This window comes from Panthera leo, chromosome C1 (genome assembly GCF_018350215.1).
Source record: "Panthera leo isolate Ple1 chromosome C1, P.leo_Ple1_pat1.1, whole genome shotgun sequence".
Taxonomy (NCBI): Eukaryota; Metazoa; Chordata; class Mammalia; order Carnivora; family Felidae; genus Panthera; species Panthera leo.
Genome location: NC_056686.1, coordinates 74,601,945 through 74,621,982, shown reverse-complemented (window position 1 = coordinate 74,621,982; position 20,038 = coordinate 74,601,945). Strand labels below are relative to the sequence as shown.

Genomic DNA, 20,038 nt, shown 5'->3' with positions numbered 1-20,038 from the left:
CTCCTAAATGATACTTTATAATCATGACCTTACTCCTTAATGATACACCTAGTGCCCAGATCCTGGTTCCTAATACTAGTTTCCAAGAAAAGAAACAGGACTTCTTGGAGAAACGGCTGATTCTAGGAGTAGGAGAGATTCAAAATGAGCCTGGAGCATCTTGTAGTGCAAGAAAGTAAAGAAGTACTCAAAACAAAAATCATAGCCATTGATGGAGCTATGTCAAAGGGACACAAGAGCCAGCTTGAAGAACCCCCACTGGCCAAAACTAGAACAATTTTAGCAACAAAATAAGGTAGTACTGGATTATAATCCAAAGTATAAAATAAATATCTATGAGTCCATACTGGTATAAATAAATAACCAAATAAATTAATGGTAAAGGAGAGAAACCTCCTGTATATAGGAGAGAAACCTCCTGTATGTAAGAATTCAACATAATTTTTACACACACACACACACACACACACACACACACACACACACACACACTGCCATCAAAGAAGAGGAGCCTAACCCCCTTACTCCTTATGTCAGCTGTGCATAGTGACTTCCTTCCAAAGAGGACAGTATGAAAAGAAGGAGGGGAAAAAAATAACTTTAGAGTCAGGAGAAACCTGACCAAACACTACCTCAGCTGGGTGATCAAGGTCAACATCAACAGTGATAAGTCATGCTGGTATTATGTAAAATGGTACTTTAACACTGTAATTTACCTTTCAAAAACCCACAACTCTAGTCTAATAATGAAAAACACCAAATTCTAATAGAGGAGCATCTATAAAATACCTGACTGGCACTCCTCAAAACTGTTGAGATCATTTTAAAAGGAAGAAAACGAAAAAAAGCAAAGTCTAAGAAACTAAAACAGCCAAGGAGAGCCTAAGGAGAAGTGGCAACCAAATGTAATGTGGCATCCAGATGGGATGCTGGAACAGAAAAAAAATGAGAACTAAAGAAATCTGAGTAAAGTATGGATTTTAATTCCTAATAAGATTCATTAACTGTAACAAATGTACCATATTTACACACAATGTTAAAAACGGGGAAGTGAGTCTGGGGTATGTAGAACTTCCTATTGTCTTCTCAGTTTTTCTATAAATTTAAAACTGTTCTAAAAAATGGTAAGTATTTTTTCTTTTCATTTTTTGTTTATTTTAACATTATTTAACATTTTGAGAGAGAGAGGGAGACAGAACGTGAGCAGGGGAGGGGGAGAGACACACACACACACACACACACACACACACACACACACACACACACACACACACACAGAATGCAAGCAGGCTCCAGGCTATGAGCTGTCAGCACAGAGCCTGACGTAGGGCTAGAACCTATGGACTGCAAGATCATGACCTGACCCGAAGTCAGATGCTTAACCGACTGAGCCACCCAGGTGCCCCAATAAGCATTTTTTCTAAAAGAAAAGACAGGATCCTTACAATCAAAAAGCTTACATCTAGAGAAAAGACACACATTCAACAAGTAAACCGCAATTAAAAACTGTGATAACTGCAATGAAAAAACAAGATAGAACAATGAAAAACCCACCTATAATTTGATTAAAACATTGAGGAAAGCCTCTCTAAGACTCTCTGAGGAAGTAAATTTTATTCTGAGATCCAAGAGATGATTAAGAGTTACCCAAATAAGGTGAAAGAAAGAAGCACCCCTGCTTGAGAAACTAAAACAAAAATCAGACTTGTCAAATTTCTGGTTCTGGACAAGATCGAACAGGCTCATTTCTTTCTACTCCTGCCTGATAACTAACTACAACTAAACACTCTGGAAATAAAACAGCAGACAATTCTAAGACTCTGAGAGGTGAAAAAAAGGCAAACCAGTTAGAAACTTCAGGTCTTGAGGAACACAAGGTGGTAAATTCTCTGGGTTTTATTTTTATCACAGAATTATCCACCTGGGTATCAGACAAGAACCTCCAAAGCCAAAGTTAAAAAAAAAAAAAAAAAAAAAGGTGTGGGGTGGGGAGGTGGGGACATCTGGATGGCTCAGTTGGTTAACCATTCAACTCTTGATTTCAGCTCAGGTCATGACCTCATGGTTCATGGGATCAAGCCCCGCACTGGGCACTATGCTGACCAGTGCAAAGCCTGCTTGGGATTCTCTCTACCTCTCTCTCTCTCTCTGCCCCTCCCCTGCTCATGCTGTCTCTCTCAAAATAAATTAATTAATTTAAAAAAAAAAAAAAGAAGACTCTCAAGAAGAGTCTGCTTTCTCTCTAGAAGAATGGTGAGAAGGAACAGCTCAGCAGGACAGAAACCTTTTTTAAAAAAAAAATTTAAAACATTTATTTTTGAGAGACAGACAGACAGTGTGCGAGTTGGGGGGAGGGGCAGAGAGAGAGAGGGACACACAGAATCCAAAGGAAACTCCAGGCTCTGAGCTTTCAGCACAGAGCCTGATGTGGGGTCGAACTCACAAACCATGAGATCATGACCTAAGATGAAGTTAGACCCTCAACCGACTGAGCCACCCAGGCACCCCAGGACAGAAACCTTTTTGACAACACCCACCCTATTCGACCAAGCACCGTCTGGAGGAGCCTGGACTTAACTGCTAGCAGCAGATAGTCCAGAGTAGAATGGCAGACACCAAGCACTCTGAGGCAGTGCTCTCCTTCTCAGCCAGTAAAGCTGAAGTGAGTATACTGAACTTCTGCTCTTTGACAGCACCAGGGCCCAGAATGGGGCTCCTCTTACTCATCAAGGGGGAGGCATCAACAGAGACCAAGTAGGGAGTGTCGTCTCCTTCCCCAGAGCCTGAGGTAGCCCGGTATGTAGCTTTCCTTCCCTGACAAGGCAGCCCAAGTAGAGACTAAGCACAGAATACATACTTTAGCTCAACAAGAGTAGGCAAATCAGGATGATGCTCCCTTCCTTCAGCAGAGACCTGCTCCCACGTCCAGTGGTAGAAGATAAAACAAGGTGAAACTCCCATCTCCCACTTGTATGGTGTCATCATACAAGGAAAGAGATTCTGGGCTTTGCCCCTCATTGAGCAGTAGCAGGTAGTCTGAGACAGCAATTGTCTCCTCCAATAGTGTGCCGTCAATGAAGACCAAGTGGGGACCACGTCAATTCCACTCGTATCTAGCAGGAACAGACAGTCCTCCTCACTACCCCAAGAAGAGAATGGAGTAAAAGACAGATGACCTTGGAGGAGAGAGCTGGAGAAAAGAACTCATTAAACCTGCCTAAGAAGTCCTGCACAGAACCAGAACTTGGCAGAACCAATTCACACATCAAGCTGACCAGAATTCATATGCAAAAAGGTTTGAGAACCAAAGTATACCATAAAACCCAACTTTTTGGAATAGCTTTCAAGTGGTACACAAAGCACACAAGAATAATACTGTGAGGGCTTTGGAAAGTAAATTATCATTGGAACCAAAGCCCACAAAAGTAGGCCAGAATCTGTGTGCTAAACCTAAACAGTAAGTGCTTGCTAAAATAGAAGATTTAGATACAGGGACTCAATATAATAGTCAAAATGTCCAGGATAACAATTAAAAAAAAAAAAAAATCACTCACCCAAGAACCAGGAAAATGATAAACTGAATGGTTCTTGGGTTCAGAAGAACCCAATATACACCCCAAACTAAGATAACTCACATGTTGAAATGAAATTACAGGATTTTAAAGAAATCATCATTAAGAATGCTTTAACCAAAATTTTTTTTTGAAAAATTGAAAACAATGAATAGAAAACCTCAGCAAATAATAGAAGATAGGAAAAAGAATAAAGAAAATTATAAAATTAAAAAACAATTAAAATAAAGAGCTCACTTGGGGCGTCTAGGTGGCTCAGTCAGTTAAGCGTCCAACTTCAGCTCAGGTCATGATATCACAGTTCCTGAGTTTGAGCCTGGTGTTGGGCTCTGTGCTGACAGCTCAGGGCCTGGAGCCTGCTTCAGATTAGGTGTGTCTGTCTGTCTGTCTGTCTGTCTCTCTCTCTGCCTCTCCCCCACTCACACTCTGTTGCTCTCTCAAAAATGAATGTTAAAAAAAAATCAAAATAAAATAAAATAAAAAGCTCACTGGATGGGCTCAATTCTGGATTGAAGATAACAGAGTAAAGACTCATTAAACTTGAAGACAGATGAGTAGAACTTAACCAATATGAACAGAACAATAGAAAGGAAATAGATTGAAAAAATAAATAAACCACAAAAATCTAACGTTTGTGTTACAGGAGTCCCAAAAGGAGAAGAGAAAGAGTATGTGTCCGAAAAAAATTGGAGGAGGGGCACCTGGGTGGTTCAGTCGGTTGAGCGTCTGACTTTGGCTCAGGTCATGAGCTCATGGCTCGTGAGTTTAAGCCCCACGTCGGGCTCTCTGTTGACAGCTCAGAGCCTGGAGTCTACTTTGGATTCTGTGTCCCTCTCTCTCTCTCTGCCCCTCCCCTCGCTCATGCTCTGTCTCTCTCTCTCTCAAGAATAAAACATTTAAAAAGTTTTTAAATTTAAATTGGGGGCAAAATGGCTAACTTCCAAAATTTGCCAAAAGGCATAAATCCACAGATTCAAGAAACTGAGCAAGTCCCAGAAAGGATAACCCTATGGTCATCTAAAAAAAGCCAAAATATATCAAATCAGACTTATGAAAACTACAAAAAACCAACCAGCTTGAGTTCTGAAAGCAGCTAGAGAGAAATGATGCATTTCTTAACAGAAACCATAGATGCCAGAAGAAAGCAGTATAATATTTCAAATGCTGAAAGAACTGTCAACCTCAAATTCTATACCCAGTGAAAATATCCATCAGGAATTAAAGGGAAACAAAGACATTCTCAGACAAAGACAACTAAGAAAAATTGTCAGCAGCAGTCTTAATCATAAAGAATGGCTAAAGAAGTTCTCAAACTAGAAGAAAATGATAATTGCAAGAGGTTTATAACTTTAAAAAGAAAGACAAAATGAATAAAAATAGGGCTAAGTGTAATAGAATATCATTTTCCTTATGAATTTTTATGATCATCTGATGTGCTCAATGTAAAGTAAACAAGATAATTTTAACTTTAAAATGGGGAAAGGGACCTAAGTAGAAGTATGATTTCCACATTTCACTCAAAGTGGTAGAATGCCAATACCAACAGTATCCAAAAAAAGTTACACATGCACATCATAACACCCAAGGGACCACTTTAACTAATAACTGGTGATATGCTCAAAAACCTTATAAATAAAAATGGATTCTAAAAAATGTTCAGGTAGCCCACATATAGGCAACAAAAGGGAAACAGAGGAGGAACAAACAGAAGGAACAAACAGAAAACTAATAGTGATCTAGCAGACTTATGCTCTTACATATGTCAGTAATCAATTTTAAGTGTAAAGGGCCTAAATACAAAATTTCAAAACAGAGATTGGCATAATGGATTAACAAGTATGACCTGGCTAGAGGCTATTTATAAGACCCTAACTTTGAATATCAAGGCATAAGTAGACTGAATGAAAAGGATGCCATGCTCTTATCAAAAATAAGAGCAACAGTGGCTATATTAATACCAGGAGAAGCAGACTTGAAGGTGAAGAAAATTATCAGGGAATTTTAGAAGAGAGTCATTACAAAACAATAAAATGATCTATCCACCAATAAGGCATAGTAATGTTAAATGTGGAAACAACAGAGCTTTAAAATAAAAGAAACAAAAGCTGATAGAATCCAGAGGAAAAACAGAAAAAATATACAATTATAACTGAGGATTTCAACTCTCCCCTCTCAGCAAAACAGAACTACAAGATTGAAAACCAGCAAGAAGACAGAAGAACCAAACACCACCATCAAAAAGAAGATTTAATTATTAACATTTACAGACTACTCCATCTAACAAGAACAAAATACATTCTTTTCAAGTGCTCATAGAATATTCACCAGAATAGAACAGAACCAGCATCATAACACAAACCTAAACAGGGGCACCTGGGTGGCTCAGTCAGTTGAGCATCCAGCTCTTGATTTTGGCTCAGGTCATAATCTCATGGTTCATGAGTTTGAGTGTTCCATCGGGCTCTGTACTGACAGCACAGAGTCTGCTTGGGATTCTCTCTTTTCTGTCTCTCTTCCCCTCCCCTGTTCACTCTCTCTCTCTCTCTCAAAATAAACATTTTAAAAAAGTTAAAAAAAAAACCTTAAATAAATTTAAAGGAATTTAAACATAAAAAGCACGTTCACATAAAAGAATCAAGCTAGTCAACAGAAAGAAAAATTTTAAGCACTCAGAAACTAAAAACACACTTCTAAGTAATCTATAGTTCAAAAGAGAAGTCTTCAAAGAAATTTTTAAAATACACAAAGCTGAATAAAAATGAAAATATAATGTAACAAAATGTGTGGGATGTAGCCAAACTTGCACCTCAAGGAATAAAAAAGAACAAAATATACCAAAGGCAGGTTAAAGAAGGAAATGGTAAAAAATAAGAGCAGAAGCCAATGATATTAAAAATGACAGAGGGAAAAAAAAAATCAATGAAACAAAAGTTAATTGAAAAGATCAATAAAATCGATAAACCTCCAGCAAGACTAACAAAGTTCAAAAAGACACAATGTACGATATCTGGAATAAAATAGCAAGTGTGACTATAAATATTAAGCCATTAAAAAAACAGTAAGAAAACACTAAAATCAAATCTACAATCTGAATCAACAACTTAGATGAAATCAACCAACTCCTTGAAAAGGATAAACCACCAAAACTCACGTAATATAACTAATGTAACTATTAGACAATCTTTTCAGAAAATTCTCCCATAAATTTAGATGTAAAAAAATCATAAAAAAAAAAAAAAAGCCAAACTGAATCCAGCAATGAAGAAAATTATACATTATAACCCAGTAGGGTTTATTCTTGTATGGAAGACTGGTTCAATGTTCAAAAATCCATCAATATAATCCCCATGTCAAAAGAATAAAGATGAAAAATCACATAATCCTACCAGCTGATGCAGAAAAGGCATTTGACAAAATTCAACAGGCATTTATAATTAAAAATATGGAATAGAGAACTTCCTGAACTTGATAGAGAGATTCTACAAATACTTACAACTAGCATATATAACTGTGAATGACTAAATGCTTTCACCTAAGATCAGGATCAGGATAAGGACATATGCTTTCAGCAATGTTATTTAACACAGTATTGGGCATTCTAACCACTTCAATAAGACAATAAAGGGCATGCAGATTGGAAAGGATGAACCAAAATGTTCCTATTAACAGATAAAATGGTCATCTACATTAAAAAAAAAAATCCCATGAAATTTACCAGAAACTTCCACAATAAAATAGTTCAGCAATATTACAGGTTACAAGAACACTCAAAAATCAGTCATATTTCATGGCCTTTTGTAGCAACATGGATGGAACTTGAGAGTGTTATGCTAAGTGAAATAAGTCATACAGAGAAAGACAGACACCATATGTTTTCACTCTTATGTGGATCCTGAGAAACTTAACAGAAGACCATGGGGGAGGGGAAAGAAAAAAAAAAGAGAGAGAGAGAGAGAGAGAGGGAGGGAGCCAAACCATAAGAGACTCTTAAAAACTGAGAATAAACTGAGGGTTGATGGAGGGGTGGGAGGGAGGGGAAAGTGGGTGATGGACATTGAGGAGGGCACCTGTTGGGATGAGCACTGGGTGTTGTATGGAAACCAATTTGACAATAAACTTCATATTTTAAAAAAATCAGTCATATTTCAAAAAAAATCAATCATAGTTCTGTGGATTCACAATGACCAGGTAGACACCAAAGTTAAAAACACACCATTTACAATCATTGCCCGAGTGCTCCTGTGAGGTGATCCACAGTACCCACACCTGTTTCCTATCACATCCTTACTTATCGTACCTTACTTTGTCTTCCCTGCTTCACAATAAGTTAAACTCTCTAAAAGCAGATGAAGTATCTGTTCACAGCTGTGTCCCTAGCACCATGTCTGCCACATCCTAGCTAATCAATAAATATTTTTAAGGATTAAAAAAAAATGTGCTTCAAGTTCCATAGCTAGATTAACAATCCCCCATATCCAAACCCCAAATTCTACCCCTTTCCTAATAAAAAAAAAAAAATGCTAGTTATATAAAAAGTTTCAGGAAAAAAGAAAAAAAAGTACTGGGAATACAAACAGTTCCAGTCAGAAATCAAAGTAATCCTCACATTTTATAATATGGAAAGAGCTTTAAGTCACAATTGTTCTTTTCTATTAAGTCACAAGCATATTCAAACACAAAAGAAAATTATACAGTGAGCAAAATATGAATTTTGTTAGTAACTGTCTTAATGACTACTTGATTTTCCTGTTATTTTATCTTCACATTCCAAATTCTTAGACCCTTATATGATTAAAATAGAAATAACTTTATCTTGTCTGCATTCTAAACCAGAGCAGAGGGCTTGTATCAAGTGACAGGTACTAGAGCCACCGGTATTTCTAGGAGCATATAATCACCATTTTAGTGTTCAATTTTATCAATTTTCCCCTAGTAGTGATTCTTAAACTTTTTGTGTATGTGGAGTTGGGGTAAGGGGTGGGGGGCACAGATTACAAATCTCTGGGATCCTGATGAAAGCAACAGACTCTCAGAATACTTCATATGTGCAACACAACACATACACAAACACAGAATGGGAGGAAGTTTCAGGGGGTTCACTGATCCCTAAGTTCATCCAAGTTCATCCCAAAGTTCAGAACCCACAAATGTCAAGCCTTTTGTCAACCAATAGCTGTTAGCTATTTCTTAAGAGCCTAACATAGACTTTTTAGGAAATATACCATATTCACAAAAAGGCACACAATAAGACCCTGATTAACTTCCTGGAATAAAAATTAACCATGTTAAAAATATAAGTAACTTCAGAAATTATAACAGGCAGGGCTCTGGAAGACCAGAGAAACAGATCTTCCTCACTGCCTAGATTCTGTTTGTTTGCACACCTCTGAAGATAAAGCAGGGGATCTTCTTCATTCTGATTCTCTTCCATTCCTAAACTTCCCAGGAGATAATACATACAAGTTCTGTTTTGTGTTCATGGTCCTAACAATATAAGAAATAAGAAGAATAATCTCATACACCTATTAGTGACCATTATACTTTAACTGACACTCTTAAAAACAGAGTAAAAAAAAAAAAAATTAAGGGTTACTTATACATTAGAGTTTTCTTTCATCTCTAAACATGAACTAAGTCATTTCCCCTAGCCAGTACTTCTCAACAGGGGCTTTATCACCACACAGGGCATTTCTGAAAAATGTGGAAATTCTGGTTGTGAAGATGACAATAAGACCGAGGCACACAGGTGGGGAAGTGACTCAGGCAGAGGCAGAGAACTGTGACAGAAAGCAAAGACTCTAATGACAGAAAGCAAAGAAAGAAAACTATAAGAATATCAGAACAACTAAGAACAAAGGTTTTTGTCTCAAAGGACTTAAGTGATTAAATCAGTAAAACATCAAAATCTTCGGGGCGCCTGGGTGGCTCGGTCGGTTAAGCGTCCGACTTCGGCTCAGGTCATGATCTCACGGTCCGTGGGTTCGAGCCCCGCGTCGGGCTCTGTGCTGACAGCTCAGAGCCTGGAGCCTGTTTCAGATTCTGTGTCTCCCTCTCTCTGTGACCCTCCCCCGTTCATGCTTTGTCTCTCTCTGTCTCAAAAATAAATAAACGTTAAAAAAAAAATAATAATAAAAAAAAAATAAATAAATAATATTTAAAAAAAAATCTTCACCGTTTCTGGCATTTATCATCTATTCAATTACCAGGAGGGCCAACATTATTACCATTATCACTAAATAGAGCCAAAAAAATGGGAAGGGATAGTACAATATCAAAATGGAGAAAAGACAGAACCAAAGTTAATTTTTTATGTGTCATGCTTAATTGAGAACATCTGATATATCACAAACCTACAATGTACTAGAGTGTTAAATATTTTTAAAATAATAAAACATAAAATAGATAACATAGTAGCATATCTATTCCAAGCATAGTAAGAATTGGGGGTTTAAATAAAGAGATACTACGAGAAACAATTACAAAGGAAAAGTCCAGAGATGCTTTTGTTGTTTGAAAATATACAAAGAAGGCAACCAAACTAAGATTACAAACAGACAAATGAATAGATGGACAGACAGGGAGAAAGAAAGGAAGAAGAGAAGAGGAAGGAAGGAGGAAATCAAACTTGGGACTCTCATTTAGTGTTTTATTTACGGATTAGGTTGAAGAAATAGGAAGCAAATTGTCAGTTACTCAGAGTTGGGAGGTAGGGAAGGCAACAATCAACTACAGGCCATACAACAGAACATCCCTGTGGAAGTAAAACCAGTTAAGTGCAAGAAAAGTTAACAGCTATTTACAAATAGAAACAATAAAAGAGCCAAGTGACTTGGTTGAAACAAGTTAAAACTTAGTGCGTGATAAAGTGTTACATGGGCAATTTGGTAGAAATATGGTATGTGAAACTGAGTGCAACCTTGCCACTGTCCTTCATGTCCACTGATGACACAAGGAAAAATATTTATAATTACCATGAGAGTGAATCTCAGAGCTAGAGATTTCATCAAGAAATAATTTCTGGTGTAGAAGTGATAAATACTAGATATAGTAGTTGGGGGTGGAGGGGTGGGGAGGGGAAGAAATGCTAGAGACGTATCCTCTTTCAACTGCATTGGTAATCTTTATTTCTTTAGCTGAGTGAATATAACAGTGTTTTATTAACCTCTATACATCTTTTGTTATGCTTATATTATTTTTTTTAACAAAACAAGAAAGGAATAACACACACAGAAAGAAAGAAAGAAAGAAAGAAAGAAAGAAAGAAAGAAAGAAAGAAGAAAGAAAGAACGAACGGACGAACTATCTAATAGTAAAGATACTGGATTCATTATTGCGGAAGTAGTTACAGAAATCTGTAGAAGTCCCAGAAAGCCATCTAACATAGGGTAGTCCTCTGTCTGGAATTTCAACTCTACAGGTACAAATAAATGGCCTCTCAACCTCTTAAAACTGTTCTACTCTGAGAGCGCATTTTCTTGAAAACATGTTAAGAATGTTCAGTAAATTGGTGCAACCACTGTGGAAAATAATATGGAGGCTCCTCAAAAAATTAAAATAGAAATACCATAAGACCCAGTAATTCCACTACTGGGCATTTACCTCAAGAAAACAAAACACTCATCAAAAACATACATACATCCCTATGTTTATTACAGCGTTATTTACAAATAGCCAAGATATGGAAACAAACCAAGTGTTCATCAATAGATAAATGGATAAAGATGTGTTTTATACACACACATACACACACACGAATACTACTCACCATAAAAAAGAATGAGATCTTGCCATCTGTGACAACATAGATGGACCTAGATAGTATTATGCTAAATGAAATGTCACGCAGAGAAAGGCAAATGCCATATGATTTCACTGATATGTGAAATCTAAAAAGCAACTGAACAAATAAAAAACAAACAGACCCTTAAAAACAGAGAGCAAAATGGTTGCTCTCTGGTTGCCAGAGAGGAAGTGGGTGGGGGGATGGGTGAAATAAAGGGAGTTAAGAGATAAAAAATTCCACTTACAAAATAAATAAATCATAGAGATGAAAACTACAGCATAGGAAATAGTACTACTGTAATGAAATTGTGACAGATGGTAACTACACTTAAATGTGGTGAACACTGAGTAATGTACAGAATTGAACCAATGTCATACACCTGAAACATAACACTGCATGTCAGTTATATTTCAATAATAATTAAAAAAAAAAAAGAATTTTCAAGTTGAAATGCCATGTTACTGGGTATATTTCAACTTGTAAGAAGTATTAAGTATATTTAAATTTATGCCCAAAATTATATACAAGCTTCTTCTAGAATTCCTAAAAATAAAGTCTCCTAGCTATTATTTAATTAAATTCTTAGTAATATCACATTAATTTTTTCCTCTTATTGTAAAGCTGGTGTCCACAAATATTAATATATCACAATAAAACAATTAAGATGGCACAAATATATTAAGGGTCAAGTGAAATCTGCCCATGTTGGTGTCTTAAGCGGATCCTGACTTAGCCTTAATTTAAAATACTTTACATTAGGGGGCACCTGGGTGGCTCAGTCAGTTAAGTCTCTGACTTCAGCTCAGGTCATGGTCTCACGGTTCATGGGTTCGAGCCCCACATTGGGCTTTGTGCTGACAGCTCAGAGCTTGGAGCCTGCTTCGGATTCTGTGTCTCCCTCTCTCTCTGCCCCTTCCCTGCTTGCATTCTGTCTCTCTCTCTCTCTCAAAATAAAAAAAAATTTTTTTAATTAAAAAAATAAAATACATTTCATGCTATATTAATATGGTGTTTTTAAAAATTTATAACAAACTCTGATTATTACCCATCTGAAGGAATCCTACACATTACATTCTTAACAATTCAGAATATGGTGTATTTAATTCTCTTCACAAATTTTATAGTAGTATATCACCATAAAATAATTATATCACCAATATAATAATCATAATTGCAAGCACATTCCTCCTACAAAGGTCATATTCTAGGAGGTACTACAAAACCATATATGGGAATGGGTGGGAGTAACCTACAGTAGCCTGATCAGATACCAATGATAATCCAGCTTTTGACATATAGATACTCTGATCTATCTTCTGTCCTATACCTTAGCATACGGGTTTGCTTTTAAAAATTATTTCATTCAGCAACAATTTATTAAATATTACTATGTGTGAAGTCCTATTCTAGACATTGATAATACAAAGATGATTAAGCCACGCTTCTGATAAATTGGTGGCTGAGATCGAAGTTCACAGTGTATCTACTTTAGTAACTTATTTAAAAACTATAGTCCTATTACCTTGAAAAATGTGATTTTTAAGCTCACAAAATATCACTAAAATATATGTGTAAAACAGAAATAGTTTTTATTTTTTTTAAGTTTACTCATTTATTGGGGGGGGGGGGGCACAAGTGAGCGAAGTACAGAGAAAGAAGAAGAGAGAATCCCATGAGGGCCAGAAAAAGAAAAAAAGAGAGAGAGAAGTGGAACTCTCTCTGAGCTCAAACTCATGAACCGTGAGATCACAACCTGAACTGAAGTCAGATGCTTAACCAACTGAGCCACCCATGTGCCTCTAAGTTTATTAATTTATTATTTTTAAAAATTTATTTCAATGTTTATTTTTGAGGGAGAAAGACAGAACGTGAGCAGGGGAGGGGCAGAGAGAGAGGGAAACACAGAATCAAAAGTAGGCTCCAGGCTATGAGCTGTCAGCTCACCAAAGCTTGAACTCACCAGCCATGAGATCATGACCTGACAGATGCTTAATCGACTTGAGCCACCCAGGCGCGCCAAAGTTTATTTATTTTTGAGAGAGAGCACACATGCACATGAGGGAGAGACAGAGAGAAAAGAGCCCCAAACAGGCTCTGTATGCCAGATCACACCTGCAGTTGGATGCTTAACCGACTGAGCCACCCAGGTGCCCCTAAAACAGAAATAATTTTTAAACCAGTAATGTGTCACAAAAATTTACTCTTTTTTTGTTTGTTTGTTTGTTTTAAATAGGCTTCATGCCCAGCGTGGAGCCCAACACAGGGCTTAACTCATGACCCTGAGGTTCAAGAGTCAGACATTTAACCAACTGAGCCACCCAGGTGCCCCAAAAGTTACTTGTCTCAATAAAACTAAGAAGGCCTTACAAAATAGGTTAAAAATGATTTCACCACATTATTTCCATTTCTCTTACCAAGCCTACACATATATAAGTATACCAAGTACAATAATTTTATAAGTCAATGAACTCATACATGTTTGTATTAGAAGTGTAGAGGGCAATGACAGAAAATTACATAAAACACAGTTCTTCCTCCTCTAATTTTGATTAACAAAATTCAAACCTCAAATCTTATTTTACTCCTATAGATTTGAAACTTGTGGAAATTTCATCTACTTACTGAACAATTACAAATTATCACATTTCTATCTGCAGTTATAAACTGTTCTGAAAGTATTTGAAAAGTATTCCAAGGGTGCCTAGGTGGCTCAGTCAGTTAAACATCCAGCTTCAGCTCAGGTCGTCATCTCACAGCTCATGAGTTTGAGCCCTGCATCGGGCTCTCTGCTGTCAGTACAGAGCCTGCTTTTGGATCCTTTGTTCCTCTCTCTCTCTCTGCCCCTCCCCGGCTCATTCATTCTCCCTCCCTCTCTCTCTCTGAAAATAAACTTTAAAAAATATATATAAAAGCATTCCAAATACATATATTTTTTACTAAAATGCATTGTATATCCAGAGCAATAATTTAAATACCTATGGTTTAATTACTTCATTAATATGGGTATCATTTTTTCACCCCAATCATAACTCATATTTAGTATTACTACTGGTAAAAATGATATCTCAATCAAAATTGAGGGGGACCCTGGTGGCTCAGTCAGTTAAGCATCCGACTATTGATTTCAGCTCAAGTCATGATCTCATGGTTTGTGAGATCAAGCCCCATGTCAGGTTCTACGGTGATAGTGAGAAGCCTGCTTGGGATTCTCTCTCTCCCTCTCTCTGCCCCTCCCCTGCTGTGCTTGCTTTGCTCTCTTTAAAAATAAATAAACATTAAAAAAAAAAAACTAGAATTGAAAATCATCTCTATTTTAATAGACAGCATGTGCAAATCTCAGGCTCTCACATGCCTCCAACACAGAAACGTGTTTCATAACCAAAAATACCTAGAATGATCAAGCAAAGGTGGGATGTTAAAGGCAACAGAGAAAAGAGAGAAATAAAGATTATGAATAGGATGGGGTGCCTGGGTGGCTCAGTTGGTTAAGCGTCTGACTTTGGCTCAGGTTATGATCTCATGGTTCATGAGTTCGAGCCCCTCTGACAGCTCAGAGTCTGGAGCCTACTTCGGTTTCTGTGTCTCGATCTTTCTCTGCCCCTACCCTGCTCGTGCTCTCTCTCTCTCTCTCTCAAAAATAAACAAACATTAAAAATTGTAAAAAAAGATTATGAATAGGAAATCTTAAATTCATGGTCTGTCACTGTTTTGCTAAGACCCATAGCAAATTCTTAAGCTGTGCTTCCACTGTTTCGTTTCCAAAATAGTAATTGGTTCTAATTTTAACTCAAAGTTTACATTATATTCATTTTTGAATCCTATAAACAACTTTTGCTTTAATCATGATTTGGGATTGTAGGCTTCCTTTTTTTCCTTTATTATCCTGGTTCAGCAGTTCTCAGTATCCAGGAACCTTGAGGTGTCCCAATATCTTGGTGTAATTTTTTTTTTAATGTTTATTTATTTTTGAGAGACACACACAGATTATGAGCAGGGCAGGGGCAGAGAGAGAGAGGAGACACAGAATCCGAAGCAGGCTCCAGGCTCTGAGCTGTCAGCAGAGAGCCCGATGTGGGTACGAACTCACAAACTGCGAGATCATGACCTGAGCAGAAGTCGGACGTTTAACTGACTGAGACACCCAGGCGCCCCAATATCTTTGTATAATTAATGTCTATCTTCCTCTCCATATTTTAAGTTCCATAAGAGAGGGAAGTACATTTGATCACTATTAAATATTTTGATCATTATTATATTACCAAGCCTCAGAATAATGCTTTGAATATATAAGATAGTAAATACTTGTTGAATGAATGGAAAAATGGCTGCTCAAAGTTGACATACTAAACAAGAATACTGGATCAAAAAAGAAGAAAAATAAACATTCTAACCACTAAGGCCATTTGGTACAGGAATAAGTACTATATACCTCAAAAAAAAAGTCCAATTTTCTATGTAAATCAGGGAACAAAATGTGACAATGTACCACATAAATGTAATTTCCAAAAACAATGTTAAAAAAAAATCAATGCTCTAGATTTAAAGGATTAAGATTAATTAATTTGGAAAATATATTTCATCCCCCATTGATGAAGCATTATAATATGATTCAATATTTAATAAAACTACATGTTAATCACAATTCAGAATTGGTAATTTTGAAGTATGACTTATTACTGTATCACAATACATCAAGTCACATAATCCAAAATGAAGTACCAACTTTTCCACTGGTATAAGCAGCAAAGGAAGATAAATAGCCACATAAGAATTTGAGCCATCTTACTCTTTATTACCAAGTGGAACAAAGTTTATAAAATGACTTATTCCATTAGGGGTGAGGTTAGGTAACAAAAATCAGTTAATACCCATAACTAGTTTCTTTATTTCTATTCACATTAACAAAAGAACTACTACAGGTTAGACAGGTTGAACCACAAAAACCATAGTTAGAGGATAACAAGCAGGCTGCCATTGCAGATCGATGGGATGTCACTAAGGCATTATGTATCAAAGAAACACTTAATAATTTGGGTCCTCCCGCCCCCCAGGATGGTAATCAGCATTAGTGCTAGTCACGGACTGCATGAAACCAAATGGCAATCAATTTTGTTCCTAGATACTACTTAATACTGTCTAATAAACTGGCCTTCCTTCAAATACACAAAATAAGTAAAAATGCATCAAAATTAAAATACAGGAAAAATTATAGACCCATGTACCCTATTATTTCAAATATGAATTATACATGGATTACTTATGCCATTGTCTTGAGCATTCTGGGATAAAGAAATGTGACATATTAGAGTTGCTTTCCCTCAATATTTTGGTTAAAAGAACAGGCCCAGGTTATTAATACAGAAAAATTCAGAATGGACAATAAGGATTATCTTAGCAACTGAATTTAGTTTCTAGAGCTCCACTGTCAGTTCAATAATCACTAACCACATGTGGCTATGTATATTTAAATTTAAATTAAATTAAATTCAAATGTCAATTCCTCAGCTGTACTAGCCACAATGTACATATGGCTAGTACCTACCAAATTAAACAGTTACCAAAAGGATATATAACCTTTCTTTTTTACAAACTGAAGTGTGGTTGATATACAATATTATATTAGTAGGTGTATAACACAGTGTTTCAACATTTATAGACATTAAGAAATGATCACCACCATAAGTCTAGAAGGACATATGTATATACATACACACACACACATATATAATTTCTATCATCCTAGAAAGTATTATTGAATAGTGTGTTCTAAAGGGTAGAGGCCAGGTCCAATGTTGCTGTGTATATACTATACACACATACCTGCCTACCTGTATGCAGAGTCACTGCCAATCCCACTATGTGTATGTCCCTTACACTCACCTGTTCCACTAATTTATGTTACTTGTCTAGACCCTGAAGTCATGTTAGTTGTGACCGCTGCTCTATAGTTTATGGACATTTAAAAATTATTTTTTCTAAGTAACATAAAAATTAATTTTGATCAGTTTTCTGAAGCTGTAGGTAGTGTTACTTAAAATTATATGGCTCCATTTTGATATATAATCCTTTCAACAATGCAAGCCCTTAACTACTCTTTTTATGCAAATGAAAGGTTGTAAATAAGAAATTTTCATGTAGTGTCTAGTGGGCAATCATAAGATTGCCCAGATTATAAGAACTAATCACCATTTAGAATGACTTTCTCAAAGACAAGTCTTAATAGTGTAACTTTCGAAACAGAATAAAAAAGTTTCTCTGGGAACTACTGAAATGAAAAAAAATGTGTTTGTTTTAACTTCACAATACTATCACAATTCATTTACTCTTATTTGATTACAATAGCAGGAACACAACAGGCATTCCAATTGACTGAATTAATAAATTATATCCTTGCCTAGATATTTAAAAAACTTGCTGCAAGTATCATCAGGTAAAAACAAAATGTTAGTATTCAAATAGTGAAATGTGAAATTCTGGTTTGGTAACTTTTCCTGAACTCTTTGCTATTTGTTTCTGATATTTGTATAGAAGAAAATCTACAGTGAGAGGACAATTTTCCTTTCATTTAAATCTGCATTACTCTCTTGGTTATTGAAGGTTTTTTATGGTATCTACTAAACTATTTTTAAAAACTTACTCACTTTCCTCAGCTTCAGTCACTTACTATTATACCAGCTCATTAATTGTAATTGTAGTAAGCCAAGTTACTAACAGAAAAACAAAAGTTTCTATTTTCCAAAGAGCTGGAATACGAACTGGTATTCTTTCTTAACTCCAGTAATTAAGCCCCAAAAGATATCTCTTTCAGAGTTCTTAATATCACTCCTTTCTTTTTCCATAAAATCAGAACAAACAACAGTCTAATTTTTTATTCTTTAATATCAGTTCTAGCTGAAAATTGTTTTTAAATTAATGCAAGTGTCAACAGTTTTAGCATAGAAAAATTCATTAGATTTTCAAAAATGAGATTAGATCAATTTCCTATTTACTTTTGATAAGAAGTGCATAAACCATTATTCTTAGAAATAAAAGATCTTATATTCTTTTGGCTTCAAGTCTTTCAAATAACATACTCAAGGATTTAATAGTCTTAAGTTTCCTAAAAAACCCTAGATTTAAATGCCTTCTCAAACTCAAGCAATTTTTACCAGGTTAAAATAATTCGAAACATAGCATGTTCAAAAACTGTTTCAAACATTTAAAAATATCTTGTAATAGATCAACAAATTGGTATTAATAAAAACATACAATCCAGAGCGATATAGGAAATGCTACACACATACACACACAACATGCCCCTCCAGTTTTTGAGATGGCATCTGAGGTTATCAGAAAAAAAAAAAAAGCTTCATCTAATCTCAGTGATAGTAAAAGTGAGTAAGAATACAGAATTTCCAGTTACCAGTACTGTATATATTTGAAATATCTGAATCTTAAAAGTTCTCATCACAGGAAAAACAGATTTGTAACTATGTGTTGATGATGTTTAACTAAACTTACTGTGGTAATCATTTCACAATACATGCACATATCAAATCATTATGTTTTACACCTAAAACTAATACAATTTATATGTCAGTTATATGTCAACAACAACAACAAAAAAGTAAAAATCAAAAAAAATAAAACAGAATTTCTAGGGTAAGTTGTTTTAAGATCTCAACAGGAAGAAACCAGACAAATTATTACAAATCATTTGCTATCTTCTACACCTGAGATCAATTAAACTTCAAGTTCTATAGCACAAATGTCCCTAAGAGATAATGGACACGAAATAGGACTTAAAACTTAAACTACTTTTCTGTAAATCTTTGATATATACAGACACGTATGACAGTTTATATATTTTTAATATATTAAACTTCTAAGACATCACTTAACTTCACTTGAAAAACTGGCTTATTTAAAATTCATCCAGGGCAAAATATTTTTAACATGTTCCAGTTAGTGTGAACAAAATCCTGTGAAGTCACCGTAAAAATGTCTTTAAACAGACATTAATAATTTTCTAAACAGAATAAATTTCCTTATTCAAATATAAATATATTTCTATAATCCACAAGAGACTTTCCATCTTCTCTAAAATCAAGGTATTAAAATAGACCTGTGCATTCATTATCCAGTGCTGTTTAATAAACTGTCGTGATGATCAAAACGATCTATGTATCAATGCTGCCCAATATGGCAGCCACTAGCCACATGTGGCTGAGCACTTAAAATGTGATTAGTGTGACTGAACAATTAAATTTTAAATTCTATTTATATTTAATTAATTTAAATTTTAATAGCTACATGTGGCTAGTGGCTACAGAACCGAACAACACAGACTATCAAATGTTCATGACTAGGTACAATAACCTCCAACAGTGCTATACTTATTAAAAGAAAAGCACCACAAGGAAGCAACTCAAGTATCCACTGATGGACTGGTGGATAAACAAAATGTGGTATATACATATATGGAATATTATTCAGGCTTTAAAAGGAAGGAATCATAGCTAACAATCTTGAAGACATTATGCTAAGTGAAATGGGTCAGTCACAAAAGGACATACACTGTTTAATTCCACTTACATGTCAAATTCATGGAAACAAAAAGCAGAATACTGTATGCCAGGACCTGGGGAGTGGGGTAATGGAACATTAGTGTTTAGTGGGACCAGATTTTCAGCTGAGATAAAAA

The 20,038-nt window shown here is 35.6% G+C and overlaps 1 protein-coding gene across 4 annotated transcripts in view; it reads right to left on the bottom strand.

Moving 5' to 3' along the window:
- The window catches only part of PKN2 (protein kinase N2), a 129,236-nt gene that overhangs the window by 91,275 nt on the left and 17,923 nt on the right, over window positions 1–20,038 (bottom strand). Inside the window, exon 1 of one of the 4 annotated variants that reach the window (XM_042952658.1) lies at window positions 8,957–9,464. The exons of the other annotated variants lie outside the window; for them this stretch is intronic. The gene's annotated coding sequence lies outside the window, so the exon portion shown is untranslated. Of the gene's footprint in view, window positions 1–8,956; window positions 9,465–20,038 lie in introns of those variants that run through there. 4 annotated transcript variants of the gene reach the window in all.